This window comes from Haliotis rubra, unplaced genomic scaffold (genome assembly GCF_003918875.1).
Source record: "Haliotis rubra isolate DU_JTF1 unplaced genomic scaffold, ASM391887v1 Scf134, whole genome shotgun sequence".
NCBI lineage: Eukaryota > Metazoa > Mollusca > Gastropoda > Lepetellida > Haliotidae > Haliotis > Haliotis rubra.
The window spans coordinates 1,125,799-1,141,450 of record NW_025765270.1 but is presented as its reverse complement, the minus strand read 5'-3'; the positions used below and the strand labels follow the sequence as shown (position 1 = coordinate 1,141,450).

The 15,652-nt window shown below is 41.0% G+C and overlaps 1 protein-coding gene across 11 annotated transcripts in view; it reads right to left on the bottom strand.

Annotated features, from left to right (window-relative positions):
* The window catches only part of LOC124267811 (voltage-gated potassium channel subunit beta-2-like), a 161,405-nt gene that overhangs the window by 100,638 nt on the left and 45,115 nt on the right, over positions 1-15,652 (bottom strand). The gene's annotated exons all lie outside the window — the stretch shown is intronic.

The window sequence follows — 15,652 nt, the reverse complement described above, 5'->3', positions numbered from 1 at the left end:
TAGAAAGGTTATAAAAAAGTTTACCATTTTGTTGGAACCCATGTGAGCGTGGGTATGTAGCTGACAAACTCCAGGTAAACCCAGGTTTGAACCTACATGCACAGGTTCCTGGCTTTGAATGACAACTGAGTCTGTTTGACCCAACGCCAACAATTCACATGAAACAAGAATGTTTGGTACAACTCGACACAGAATATATTTCACAGAGTTAAGAAACACTGCAACACGCATATAGAACTTCTAAATCTGCATCTGAAATCTTTTTTATCAATGTATCATGGCTTTATGGCCCAAATGCTAGTTGTAGAGTGAAATATACAAAATAAATAAAACCGTTTGTTCTTTGGTATCATACTTCGGATGGCATGTTCAGTGTTGACATTACTTCCCATGTCAATCAAAAGTTTTATATAAACTCACGGGCAAAAGAAACGTCACCAAAATTTCATTTCATTTCTTAACGAACCTTTGTATTTTTTTCAATAAAAAACGGGTTGAAACAACTTGCCCGAATGCAAACAACATACACTACGCATTGAATTGCACGAGATTCATGTAATTTGTGTAAAAATGTTAAATTTGCACGGAATTTTGCGAAATTCCTTCGTAAAAAGCCGTATTGAATTCAGGTATAAAACGTGTAGAGAAATGATGTATTCCATTATCACTTCATATGGTAAAAAAGGAAACATGCCAAGGCTTACAGCACAGCAGAGAGAACAAGCTATTGGTATGCTGGATTTGGGAGCGACGCAGTCCCATGTTGCAAGGTTGATGAACTGTTCAATGCGAACAATCCTGAGATTGGTGAGCCATTACAGACGGACGGGTGTCACGTCTGACAGGCCTCGAAGTGGACGTCCGGGGGTCAAGACCCCCCAGGAAGACCATTATTTATGACTACTTCACTTGAGGAACCGCTTCATAACTGTGACGTCATCCGCCCGAACTGCTCTTGGCCATCCAGTCAGCAGTAGGACCGTTGCCAGTCGTCTTCGACACCATGGTATCAGAGCCTATCGACCGCTGAAGGCTATGACGTTGACGCCTGAACATCGTCGTCAAAGATTGAGGTGGGCGAGAACTGTTGAGCGATGGCAGGGAGGAAACTGGTCCAGAGTGCTCTTTACCGATGAAAGCCTTTTCCAAGTGTTGAAACCAGACGGTAGACAACAGGTACACCGAAGGCGGGGAGAACGTACACAACGTTGCTGCGTACAAGAGACCAACCACTATAGTGGTGGAAGCGTGATGGTCTGGGGAGGGCTTTGTGGCGACATGAAGACTGATCTTATTGTGATTCATGGTAATCTAACAGCTGCACAGTACATCAATGAAGTTTTAAGACCAGTCGTCGTGCCATTCATCCAGAATCACCCACATACCATGTTCCAACAAGACAACGCCACACCTCATAAGGCACGCATCAGTATGGACTTCCTTAATGCCCAGGATGTGACGTTACTTCCTTAGCCGCTCGATCTCCCGACTTGTCCCCGATTGAACACCTGTGGGACCACCTTGGACGACAAATCAACAAGCGACAGCCACCTATACAGACGAGAGAGGCGTTGGGACAGGCCCTACAGGAAGAAAGGCGGAGAATCCCGATACATGTGATCAGACAACTAGACGTCGTGTCCATGCTTGCATACAAGCCAGGGGTGACCACACACGATATTGACTGTATTAAACTGTCTGTCTTCAGTTTAGAGCCGCTTATGATGAAACAGATGGTGCTCGAATACCAGACAGTCAACTGTCCTCAATTCAATTGTACACTGTGTGATCATTCATATCTGTAGTTCACACTTTCATCATTCAGAATGTTGTAAAACCATTAATTTTCCAAACATAACTGTTACATTTCCAAAATCTGAGTTTGTTGTTTTGTGACATGTTAAAAAAACGAGGTGATGTTTCTTTCGCCCGTGAGTTTACTTCATAAATGTGCAAAGAGATTTGGTTGGAAGTAAAAAAAATGTTCATAATGTTTTCAGTTTGTGGATCAATAAACAAACTAATTAATAAACAACCCTTAATGGATGAAACATGAAATGGCAGATAATAGTCTCAAGTTTCTGTATAATGAGTGATTTACTGATTATGGTTGCCATGGTTACGACCAATCTGTCAAATACTTACATCTCGAGTCTATCATGTTATGACAACTGGCTTGGTAATTATAGAGAGCTGAGCCGTGATTAGGCTGGGAATGCAACTAGCCCAACCTGAACATTGAAAGTGACATATGCGCGCCTCATTTGCCCGGCAATTTGTGCATCCATCCATCATGGGTGGAAAGATTATTGTTCGGCTTAGTGAGGATCCACTTCAGCTGGACTAGACACATTAAGTATTCTCCTTACAAATGCATTCAGACATATACTAGTCGGGTTTTACACAGAATATTGCGTCCTACTTCATATACAAATTAAAAATGGACTCATGTATTTGAGTAACTTTAATATCCACTGTGAGTCCACAAGAGACAAAGGTGTCCGACAGATGTACTGATACCCACTTCTACAACCTGGCAACCTTGTGATCATCTAGACTTCCCTTGATTCTCTCTGAAAACCTGGGTTTGATTCACCACATGGGTACAATGTGTGAAGCCCATTTCTGGTGTCCCCCTCCGTGATATTGCTGGAATATTGTTAAAAGTGGCATGAAACCAAACTCACTCACTCACTCATGGATCACTTCCTTCATTCTGTGGGATGCAAACATAACAACAGTCATCCCCTTTTGAAATTCCACTCATGTGAACCTAAGACCAAATACAATACCATAAAAAGATTAACACTTGTGCAAAGTCACAGAATGAAGCCGACTGCTGGTGTCAGTATTCAGGTTCTATCCCAGGACCAGCCAAACCAGTGGTTGATAGCAAGAACACCAGCACTCATAACTGGGCTTCACCATCACAATCAACAATGATGACAAAAGCTGATTAATAGCCTCCTAAGACACGCATGAGGTAATATATCCTGGTATCTGGAGGAGGAGGAAGAATGGGGGTGATTTATGTCCCGAGGGGAATATGATGGTGTACCAGAGGTTTTAACCACAACAATTCTTCACAAGCTTGACAGTTCTAACGCAAGTCACATGATTCTTATCTTAGCAAGCTTGTACGTCAGGCTGATAATTATTCTGACACAGAATTCCAATACAGTTAAATAGGGAGGGAGAAATATATGTCAACTTCTGTAATATGTATATTCTACTCCTTCATCAGATGTAGACAGTTATATATGTAATGTGAAGACATTAGTGATAAGATATCAAATGTGGACATTTAATATACTCTGGTAAGCCAGTAGTTAGTTGGTGCAGATTAATATTACCAATGGACCAACAGAAGCCAGGAGCAAATCCAGACATTCGTCTGTAGTGCTGATAAGGGAAAAGGCTGTCTGCTTCCAAGCTTTCATTCACCTAAAGAAGGAATAAGAATATACTCAGAAATGTCATGTGCCTCACGCTAACATCTATAAATTACCCCCCTTAATGTGTACTACTTCCAAATGACATTCTCGACAGAGTGAGTTTAGTTTTATGCCGCTTTTAGCAATATTCCAGCAGCATCATTGCGGTTGACACAAGAAATGGGCTTCACACATTGTACCCAAGTGGGGAATTGAACCCAGATCTTTGACATGACAAGCGAATACTTTAACCACTAGGCTACCCTACTGTCCTATTCAAAGAAGGTCAAGCAGATTTGAGGCAATCTGAAAACTTGTTGGTTGCTGATGAATGTTGATGTTATCAATAACTAGATTCAACCACAACAATCCCACACAGAGCAAATGGTCCATGCATAGCTTATATTGTCACATGTTGCTTCAAAAGAAGATGATATGTTCCAAATGTTGAGCTCCTACCCACCAAGACAGGAACGTTTCTGAGACAGTATCTTTTTTTTAACAACTATTTAAATCGATAGGAGACCCTCACAGTGAGCCATGTCACTGCTGCAGCATGTGTTAGCATGACTGCACCCAGCCAAGCGGAACTGTTCCCACACACTGCATCACAAGCCTGGCTTCTGTTACTGTCTCTCTCCAAGTCACTGAACCACATTACGCTCCCTTACATCTAACCCTTTCTGCCATGCAAATCCCTCAAAGTAGTCTGTCGCTCTGTCCCTGAACCACATTACGCTCCCTTACATCTAACCCTTTCTGCCATGCAAATCCCTCAAAGTAGTCTGTCTCACTGTCCCAGAACCACATTATTTTCCCTAGTACCTTGCCCTCCCTGCAATGCTAAATCCCTACATGAAGCAAGTCTAGATTCCCTCAGATTCAGGGAATTTCCCATCTGACTGGGCACCTTTTCAATTTAAGGGTTCATTTGTTACAACTGTAAAAATTATACATATTCAGAGACTAAACATTAGTCTACCCTGAAAGAAGCAAGTCTAGATTTTCTCTCACATTCATCAGCTAAATCCCCAGCTCAATGGTCTCCTGTTACCTTTAATGAAGCTACATGTCATTGTTTCTATCAAACCTTAGTCACTAAGCATGAGCCTACTGCAGACAGACCAGCTGCTTTACCAGCACCCGCCTTCCCCAGAGTGGCGGCCTGAAGTCGTCCTCCATACAAACACTTCTAGCAGATTCTATTAACCACATTCATTTATTTTCATGAATGGAAGTTTATTCTAAGTGAATTCCAGCTGAAGGTAGAGGCTAGCATATATAGCTACTGGATTGCCAGACCCCCCAAGGTTAGAGTGGAGCCGTCTGCTTTGTTTTCATATCAAAATCAACATACCAGGGTTGGTACTGGAAGAAGGGTGAGCTGGAGCCCCTTAGACATGAGTCTCATGTGCAGGCTCAAAAAGCTCAGGGACAGACATCGGCTGTGAAATTTATGAGGGAACTCGCCAGATGGTGCTTTAAAACTAGCAGACATGTCAAAATGGAGACTGCATCAAGTTGCAGATTTGAAGAAAATGGAGCAGTGTTGACAAAACAGACAAATTGAAATGGGATGTGAACATGACGCTTATTGCCTCCACAGTGAATAATGATACGACTTCAGTTCCCGAGAAGGATGAATGAACGGTTGATATCATACATGATTTGACTGGTCTACTACCTAATACAGCTAGGTTGCTTAGGATATTGGTGTGAGTTGACGACTTACCTGGAAGTAATATGATACAATATATGTTTATGTTAGAATTTTAATACTTTGAACAAAACAATGTGTCTTTGTGTGTGTCTGTGTGAGTGTCAATCCACAGCTCTTGAAAAACTGTAATGAATATATCTGCTATCACCTGTGAAGGTCAAAGGTCATGATAAACAATAAAAGTTTGCTAAAAACTTGGTATTTGTTATTCAAAAAACAACATACTTGTTGCATCACAAGTTTCAAAACTATACTTGCAGAAAACCCTGTGTTATGGTCAAAATCAGAATTCTGTGAGCATGTTACAGATATACACCATAGTTTATACAAAGTTTCAGCACTATAGTGTCAAAATGTAAGGTAACACATCGCCAAACAACCAGAAAAAGGGGAGACAACTCAAAACACATGAGAAAAAGTCTATTGACTTTCAGTTAGGTGAACCAAATATGAAGAAAGATGATCTTGTAAAGTTAGTTTGCTTTACAAGAACATGTCTTATATTCTTTAATGACACAATATGGATATAGTGGGGGAGCACATACTACTTCAAGCTGTGCAAATATATTCAGACTGACTCACTCTGTGTAGCAATCCTGAACGGAATCCACGTATCTGTTACCTCTGATACAGCGATAGATATGTACTCTATGGGTTATATGTACAATAACCTTTATAAACTGTTCATACTTGTTGATCTAACTGACATGATTGATGATTGGTTGGTTCACATTTCCAACCAAGAAATCAGTCAATCATATTGCTTTATCAAAATGTTGAGAATAATAAAGTTGAATATGAGGCATCAAGCCTCAGCAATGAATTATCAGGCCAGTTTAGAATAATACTAATAACAATGTCGGTTTATAGTGAGCTTAAACACCACGTAGTGCATGCCCGAAGTGCTCTGTCATATTGCCATTACAAGGTTTACTGTCCTAAAGGTTCACATGGAAGACATGGTGGTTCTAAAAATACTGATATTCTTAGAATATTTTTACATAACGCTTAATAAAATAATGTATAAATTTCCTATTCTCTGACTTTTTTTGCCTCAGTACCTGATCAATGTGGTAATTTTTTACTACTTGCAAAGATTCTGAACATATCAAAACACTCTCAGTGGAACTGACCGCAGAATTCCACCATTAGTCATATCCCAACATTGAATCCTTCAGTTCAGTCGTACTCCTTCTTCCATCCCTAATCCAAATCATACCAGTACAGTGTAACATGCAACCCAGCCATGGATATGTCACTGCGACAAGTACTAATCACATTGATCACAAAAAACAACCTCATTTCCATATGCGTCCCGATCCATATCTTTTAATCATGAATCGTGAGACTTTTATCTTTATTCTCAAATCCATGTCTCGACAAAGCTGTTTAATGTCTAAGTGATTGCGGATAAAGTTCAGAAAATTCTTGCAGCTGTTTCTAAACTGTTCCTCTAGTGTACATTACATCACAGACAGAATCAATAGACTGCCTTCAAGATGTTTTAAGTGAATCTTGGCCTCAGTTCCATCCATGATCCGGCTTTCATGCTGCATGCTTGCAATTACTTAATCTGTACATAACCCTTGCAAACCATGCACGCTGTTATCAGATACTACAAAGATGAAACTAAGCTGAGAACCTTTTCATCACTATTTCAAATCAAATAATTAACAAAAACATGAGCATATGTCATTAAGTGCAAAATAGACATTCAGGAAACATTTCAAAAGAAATGACGATTATCAATATTTATTACAAAATCCCAGATTTTTCATATGTATCATACTTAATGAGAAAATATGATGCTTTTTGCAAATAAAAGCATCTATCTACAGATCAATATTGCTTCTCATCTCAACACATGCATTGCAAATAAACTGTTAATGAAACACTCACAGCAAGGAGAAAATCTATCAATCAACCACTGCAAACAAAACTAAAAGAATAATTTATCGAAATTAATTAAAATGAACAATTATTTTCAGGAACAAGCATACCAATGCAGAATCTAGTATTGACCTTCCTTTGCATGGTGGATATTAACGAATGTACACACTCGTACAACACACCAGCCTATGTAGAAATGACTTTTATTCAACACTGATATAATTTTCCTGGGTGATAATCATGATAATAGAATTGTCTGGGCACTAGAGAATGGCTGGTACCCACGGCTGCACTGGGTGGGCCTGCCTCAACATAGTGCTCACACTGCACGTGCTCACACAGCACGTGCTCACACTGCACGCAAGTCTTCCTCGAAACATTCAGAAAACAAGGCATCGGTGTTCATCTCCAATTCCACTTGTTCTGCAATGTCTATCATCAAATTATAACCCAACACCGCGACGATTCAATACAATGCAGCTATTTTCTAAATATATCATTGGGTAACGTTGTCGTGTGAAACAGTGCAGATGTGTCAGAGGTAGTCAGAGAATGGGTATGGCCTCGTCTTGCATCAGAAATGAGGAATATATGTATATATAATGAAGCCAAAACCATGATATACAAAATCAGTTCCAGGAAATATGTATTGTCAAATAAGTTATTTACATATTAGGTTATATGTTTGCCATTTTATGGGCTTGGCCATTGTGCTCAGAGGCTGAGGCTTTGGTCATAATGTGAGGACTTGGCCATTGTGCTCAGGTTGTGGGGACTTGGCCATTGTGCTCAGAGTCTGAGGCTTTGGTCATAATGTGGGGATTTGTGCTCAGAGGCTGAGGCTTTGTGCTCAGAGGCTGAGGCTTTGGTCATAATGTGGGACTTAGCCATTGTGCTCAGAGGAGGCTTTGGTCATAATGTGAGGACTTGGCCATTGTGCTCAGAGGCTGAGGCTTTGGTCATAATGTGGGGACTTGGCCATTGTGCTCAGAGTCTGAGGCTTTGGTCATAATGTGAGGACTTAGCCATTGTGCTCAGAGTCTGAGGCTTTGGTCATAATGTGGGGACTTGGCCATTGTGCTCAGAGGCTGAGGCTTTGGTCATAATGTGGGGACTTGGTCATTGTGCTCAGAGGCTGAGGCTTTGGTCATAATGTGGGGACTTGGCCATTGTGCTCAGAGTCTGAGGCTTTGGTCATAATGTGAGGACTTAGCCATTGTGCTCAGAGGCTGAGGCTTTGGTCATAATGTGAGGACTTAGTCATTGTGCTCAGAGGCTGAGGCACTGGACATCTTGTGGGGACTTGGCAGTTTTAATAGAAACTGAGTCCACAGAAAATGGGGATGTGTTGGGGTCCCATCAACATTTGGTCACACTTTACGGTTCACAGATTTAAGTTACATTTTCAAGATGTTTTCTGTATGGAGCACAGAAATTTTCACTAATCATAACAAGACATGCGGTCATGCTTAAGGTTAGATACAGTTACCTGCCCTTGCCAAGCACAAAATCTTTGTGAACAACCTGACACGCAGGTGAGAAACAATCCAGGTGTTGGTATTATAGGAGACTTACAGCATGGCTTTGCACTAAATGACTGCATATACGTGAGCAAACATGAGAAACACATTAGCATGAAGTGTTGACACCAGTCTACAACCTCATCATACTCCAACCAAAGCGATCTACATCATTATAAACACATCAATTCAAGTATGTTAGAAAAAGCAAACCACTTATAACAATTCAATTATCAAAATAATAATGCACATTAACTAGCTTTATACCAGACACCCTTGATGCCAAGCTTACATGGATATTTACAAGAATTCCAACAACACATCGGCAAACAGTTATTCTACTGTGATGTTCCTGAAAAATTGTTGTAGAAGTTACTCAGTTTCGTGGTTAACCAATTCCTAACAAAAACAGCAGTTACTGGACTTCATATTTGAGTAAATCCTGGGGGATTCTTATCATGATTGCAGGGTGTGATTTCTGATTTACAAAGACTGCACTGTTGCATGTCAAAATCTCCTTGTGCAACCTAAGGTTATGTCGAGTTGATAGGACTGGCTTCAGTCACAAAAACATTCCACAAACAGAGGAAAAAATCTCTTGCTTCAAATTATCGGAGTATTTACCAAATCCTAAATTGTTACAAAGAATATGTCAACACATATCAATTTTTCAATCTGCATGGATTGATGGGGAGGATTGGCAAACTCATAAGGGGCACAGGCAGCATGGTCATCTGAAAAAGTATGACAAAAGTTGGCTTAAGAATGAGTACATATTGGCAACTACAGGCCACAAGTGGTTATCAAGAATGGCAATGTACTTATCAGTGTTCATGTTGCCATCAACGACAGTTAAAGTTCCCACTCCATAATGACACACACCCCCAAAACATCACTGAAAAACTTCTCTCTCTTCTCTGTTAACACGAAATGGTGATTTTTCTTGTTTACCACATGTCTGGTACGGTAATTCCCTCAGTGAACAATCTTCTTCTGACAGTGCGAGAAGACAGTGTAGTCTCGTCCCTGATTGTTATATTTTGCTGTCAAATCCCCAAGTGTTTGCCAGCGCATTTCTTTTCACAAGATGAAAAGCCGCCGCTCACTTCTTGGGTGACGATTGGGTCACCACTTCTCGGCAACGATTTAACTGAACCTCCTCCTCAAAACGCTTTTAAAATTTCCTGAATTGTTCTTGGGTTTATACCGTCAAATCAGCAATTTTGTAGCTTGATTGGCCTTGCTGTTTCAAGTCAACAATTAAATTTCTTGGTCAGGTGTCAATTCTCGGGTTGGACAGGCGGCATGATAGCAGACGACAAAAATATAAACAAAGCAAGGGAGATAATCGCATATTATCGGTGCTAATCATATTTTGTGACCTGTGAAATTTGTACCCCAAATCACATTACGATTGGTGGCTTATCAGCACGGCGAAACGCTCTCAAAGTCAACCTACCCCTCAAAACATGGGCAACGTAACATGTTTTGCGAACAGACTTTTGGCCACTGACTGTATTTCCACTAACAGGACATTGAAATCCATGAAAACTGTGAATACACCAACATGGACTGAGATCAGATTGGGTTTTTTTACTTTTCAAGTCAAGTGTGGTGCAGCAAGTTTGCCTGTTGTGCAACAGTCAGTATTTAACGGTAGCCTCGACTAGATGAAGTTGAAAAATAGAAATGAAATCACACTCTTTGATTGTCATACCTGAAGAATCTAAACTGATTTCATTCATGCTCAGACATGAGGACATCAACACACCTGAACGGAAACACTATTCCCTAATTACATCATGTATGTTCCGAGGACGTATGACTTGATGCAGGAGCCTGGGGAATAATAGCGGGAGCTGCATGCACCTGTATGATCTCGGCTGCAGGCTGGTGTCAGGAGACGGACAGCCGATGTGGATGTAGCAAGATAAACACCTCCCAGCTGGGAATATATTTCTATATACACCAACACATACTTTTTTGTCTGCTGCCTTCAACCAAATATATCCCTCATGGGATCAAAGTAGAAAGGGAATCACTTTATTTGTTGTCATGGTAACAGAAAAAATGTTATAATAACTTGACATTAAATGTAAATACATGGTGAAGCTGTGTAGTAATATTTTGTATAGATTGTCTGAGAGGCTTTCTTCTGTAGACTCGGGGAAACACAGGGTAATATTTTGTATAGATTGTCTGTGAGGCTTTCTTCTGTAGACTCGGGGAAACACAGGGTAATATTTTGTATAGATTGTCTGAGAGGCTTTCTTCTGTAGACTCGGGGAAACACAGGGTAATATTTTGTATAGATTGTCTGTGAGGCTTTCTTCTGTAGACTCGGGGAAACACAGGGTAATATTTTGTATAGATTGTCTGTGAGGCTTTCTTCTGTAGACTCTCGGGAAACACAGGGTAATATTTTGTATAGATTGTCTGTGAGGCTTTCTTCTGTAGACTGGGAAACACAGGGTAATATTTTGTACAGATTGTTCTGAGAGGCTTTCTTCTGTAGACTCGGGAAACACAGGGTAATATTTTGTATAGATTGTCTGAGAGGCTTTCTTCTGTAGACTCGGGAACACAGGGTAATATTTTGTATAGATTGTCTGAGAGGCTTTCTTCTGTAGACCTCGGGAAACACAGGGTAATATTTTGTATAGATTGTCTGAGAGGCTTTCTTCTGTAGACTCGGGGAAACACAGGGTAATATTTTGTATAGATTGTCTGAGAGGCTTTCTCTGTAGACTCGGGAAACACAGGGTAATATTTTGTATAGATTGTCTGTGAGGCTTTCTTCTGTAGACTCGGGAAACACAGGGTAATATTTTTTGTATAGATTGTCTGAGAGGCTTGTCTTCTGTAGAAACACAGGGTAATATTTTGTATAGATTGTCTGAGAGGCTTCTTCTGGACTCGGGAAACACAGGGTAATATTTTGTATAGATTGTCTGAGAGGCTTTCTGTAGACTCGGGAAACACAGGGTAATATTTTGTATAGATTGTCTGTGAGGCTTTCTTCTGTAGACCTCGGGAAACACAGGGTAATATTTTGTATAGATTGTCTGAGAGGCTTTCTTCTGTAGACTCGGGAAACACAGGGTAATATTTTTGTATAGATTGGTCTGTGAGGCTTTCTTCTGTAGACTCGGGAAACACAGGGTAATATTTTGTATAGATTGTCTGTGAGGCTTTCTTCTGTAGACTCGGGAAACACAGGGTAATATTTTGTATAGATTGTCTGTGAGGCTTTCTTCTGTAGACTCGGGAAACACAGGGTAATATTTTGTATAGATTGTCTGAGAGGCTTTCTTTCCTGTAGACTCGGGGAAACACAGGGTAATATTTTGTATAGATTGTCTGTGAGGCTTTCTGTAGACTCGGGAAACACAGGGTAATATTTTGTATAGATTGTTTGAGAGGCTTTTCTGTAGACCTCGGGGAAACACAGGGTAATATTTTGTATAGATTGTCTGTGAGGCTTTCTTCTGTAGACTCGGGAAACACAGGGTAATATTTTGTATAGATTGTCTGTGAGGCTTTCTTCTGTAGACTCGGGAAACACAGGGTAATATTTTGTATGGATTGTCTGTGAGGCTTTCTTCTGTAGACTCGGGAAACACAGGGTAATATTTTGTATAGATTGTCTGAGAGGCTTCTTCTGTAGACTTCGGGAAACACAGGGTAATATTTTGTATAGATTGTCTGAGAGGCTTTCTTCTGTAGACTCGGGGAAACACAGGGTAATATTTTGTATAGATTGTCTGAGAGGCTTTCTTCTGTAGACTCGGGGAAACACAGGGTAATATTTTGTATAGATTGTCTGTGAGGCTTTCTTCTGTAGACTCGGGGAAACACAGGGTAATATTTTGTATAGATTGTCTGAGAGAGGCTTTCTTCTGTAGACTCGGGGAAACACAGGGTAATATTTTGTATAGATTGTCTGTGAGGCTTTCTTCTGTAGACTCGGGGAAACACAGGGTAATATTTTGTATAGATTGTCTGAGAGGCTTTCTTCTGTAGACTCGGGGAAACACAGGGTAATATTTTGTATAGATTGTCTGAGAGGCTTTCTTCTGTAGACTCGGGGAAACACAGGGTAATATTTTGTATAGATTGTCTGTGAGGCTTTCTTCTGTAGACTCGGGGAAACACAGGGTAATATTTTGTATAGATTGTCTGTGAGGCTTTCTTCTGTAGACTCGGGGAAACACAGGGTAATATTTTGTATAGATTGTCTGTGAGGCTTTCTTCTGTAGACCTCGGGGAAACACAGGGTAATATTTTGTATTATGATCTGTAGGTTTCTGGCACACCCAAGGGTCTGATATCTCCACAAGGGATTATAGTGATTCAGACATTATTATTATAGATCTGTAGGTTTCTGGCACACCCAAGGGTCTGATATCTCCACAAGGGATTATAGTGATTCAGACATTCTCCACAAGGGATTATAGTGATTCAGACATTATTATGATCTGTAGGTTTCTGGCACACCCAAGGGTCTGATATCTCCACAAGGGATTATAGTGATTCAGACATTATTATGATCTGTAGGTTTCTGGCACACCCAAGGGTCTGATATCTCCACAAGGGATTATAGTGATTCAGACATTATTAGCATTTGTAGGACCTGAGAAACCAGTTCATGTGTTCAATAGCTAGCGGACAGATATCCACAAGGATCATAGTGATTCTAGATGTGTGGGTATATTGCAGACTTGGGACTCAATTTCTGTGGAACCCATGAGATTGAGTGAATGAGTGAGTGGTTGAGTGATTGAGTGATTCAGTGAGTGAATGGGTGAGTGGGTGAGTGGTTGAGTGGTTGAGTGAGTGAGTGGGTTGGTGGTGAGTGAGTTAGTGAGTGAGTGAGTGGTTGGGTGGGTGGGTGAGTGGTTTGGGTGAGGTGAGTTGAAATTGGGTTTAACATCGTGCTTGAGAATATTTCGCTCATATGACGACGTGCATGCTTGTGTATGTGTATGTGCGGCTGCTTGTACTAGCCCAGACTGAAGCTGGTTTTATAGTGCTAGCCCACTCAGATACCATGCCGCAGTGAAGCATGAATACCCCACTCAGACACATTATACTGACTCCGAGCCGACCAGTCCTTGTTGTACCCATTAATGCCGAGCACCAGGCAGGGACCAACAAGTACCATATTTTAACGTGTTTTGGTATGGCGGTTGGGGATCGAACTCTCGCGACCTTCCGGGTGGCTGTCGAGGTGAGGGCCAGCTCTAACTTTCCACTACACCACGGAGGTCGGTCCGGGTGGGTGAGTGAGTGAGTGAGTGAGTGAGTGAGTGAGTGAGTGAGTGAGTGAGCTCTAAGAACACTATGTTATTCTGGCCACCAAATTTGAACAAGAACTTATTCTGGCCAGAAATTGCAGTTTTGTTTTAATCCTGAAAATGGAAACATTTACTCCAATGAATTCTTTTATGGACGTGGGTATATCCGATCACCATTTTCCCAAAAAGAAGATAGTGGACCAAGTGACCACCCCTCGCCTGCACGTGCTGATTTATGACAAGTACTGCTTCGTATCCATCCTCCATCAGTCCCTCAGTGTAAACCATACCTATCACAGACACGACCAGTCATCCATGTTACTTCCCTGCCACAAATCAAATGAGAAAAGAAATCAGACGAAAAACAGCCACTTCAAAACATATGCATCTCATTGAGGATATTTATGATAGCCCCTTGAACACTAGGTCAGGAAGTGTAAAAATGGGGTATGGTTGTTAGAACGATGGATGAAGCAGTCCCAGTCTGAAGACATCTCAATAACACAGCACTTACCATCAATGAAGTCGTAAGTGGAATTACAAACATCTCAGGCTATCAGAGATGAATGCTGTGAACATTTACAAGACCAGATTCAGATGATCTCTCACCGTGTCACTCCATACAAGTCTTGGTAGCAAGGATGGGAGTTGAATTCAGGTGGCCCCAAGTATATCCTAATTAGTACACCTGTGATAGGGTTCACTGGTAGCAGGGATGGGACCTGAGTACCCCTCTAATTAGTACACCTGATGTTGAGTTAACCCTCAGCACACCTGATGTTGAGTTAACCCTCAGCACACCTGCAATTAGTATACCTTCCACTGACAATGGCTTTCATCCAGTACACCTTGCCCTAAATACACCTTTAATTAAATACACCTGTCATTGAGTACACCTCCCCCCTCAACCTGAAACACCTGGATTGAGTACACTCATACACCTGGCACACCAGCACCACCTTCCGTCAAGTTCACCTGGTACAACATACACAATCAATAACACCTGGTACATAATCCTTAGTGAGATAATAAACTACACAATTTCTGTCACCTGATATGACAATATTCTGTGTTTAGTTTTGAAAAGGACAAACTTGTCAGTTCTAGTGGGCCAGTTTAACATTTGATTAAGTTGGTCAAACACAGGAGCACAGGTATTTGCCAAGGACTGATTTTTATTGGGGTGAACCTTAGATCAGCAGATCCTGGCAGTCAAGGGACACAACTCCATCCAATTGCTGTGACTCTGACCACAATGCCAAGTGCCCTCTATACAATCATAGGTACCAAAGAACTAGTCCATGAAAGAATTTGCAGTCACCTTTACTCATACTGAATCTACACAAGGTCCGCACCTCTTTTCAGGATAATGAGACACTTCACACCTGTACAAAATTTAGAGGCAACAACTTGTCTACTTATGGAAGGATAACAATATATGGCCGATGAACAACTTCTTTATTCTGTTCATCCATATATTGTCATCCTTCCTTACTGATCCAACTTCTAAATGCCTCTCAAAGAAGTTTGTTTACTTATGCTGAAATATGGCAGCAATACAATTGGGACATTGAGTAATACTTTCATGACAACTTATTCCAGGAGCTGGCCTCATTCAGCACAAATCCTGAAGTCCAAAATACCCCTGTTCCCCAGGCCCTGACCTGCATTCCATTCCTCTCATACTGAGTAATGCTACAAACAAATGAAGCAAGTCTAGATCTGCAACAGGTTCTGACTCCCCCATGCAGGTCACTAGGGATCCTAGGCATTAGTCTAAATATCACTGTA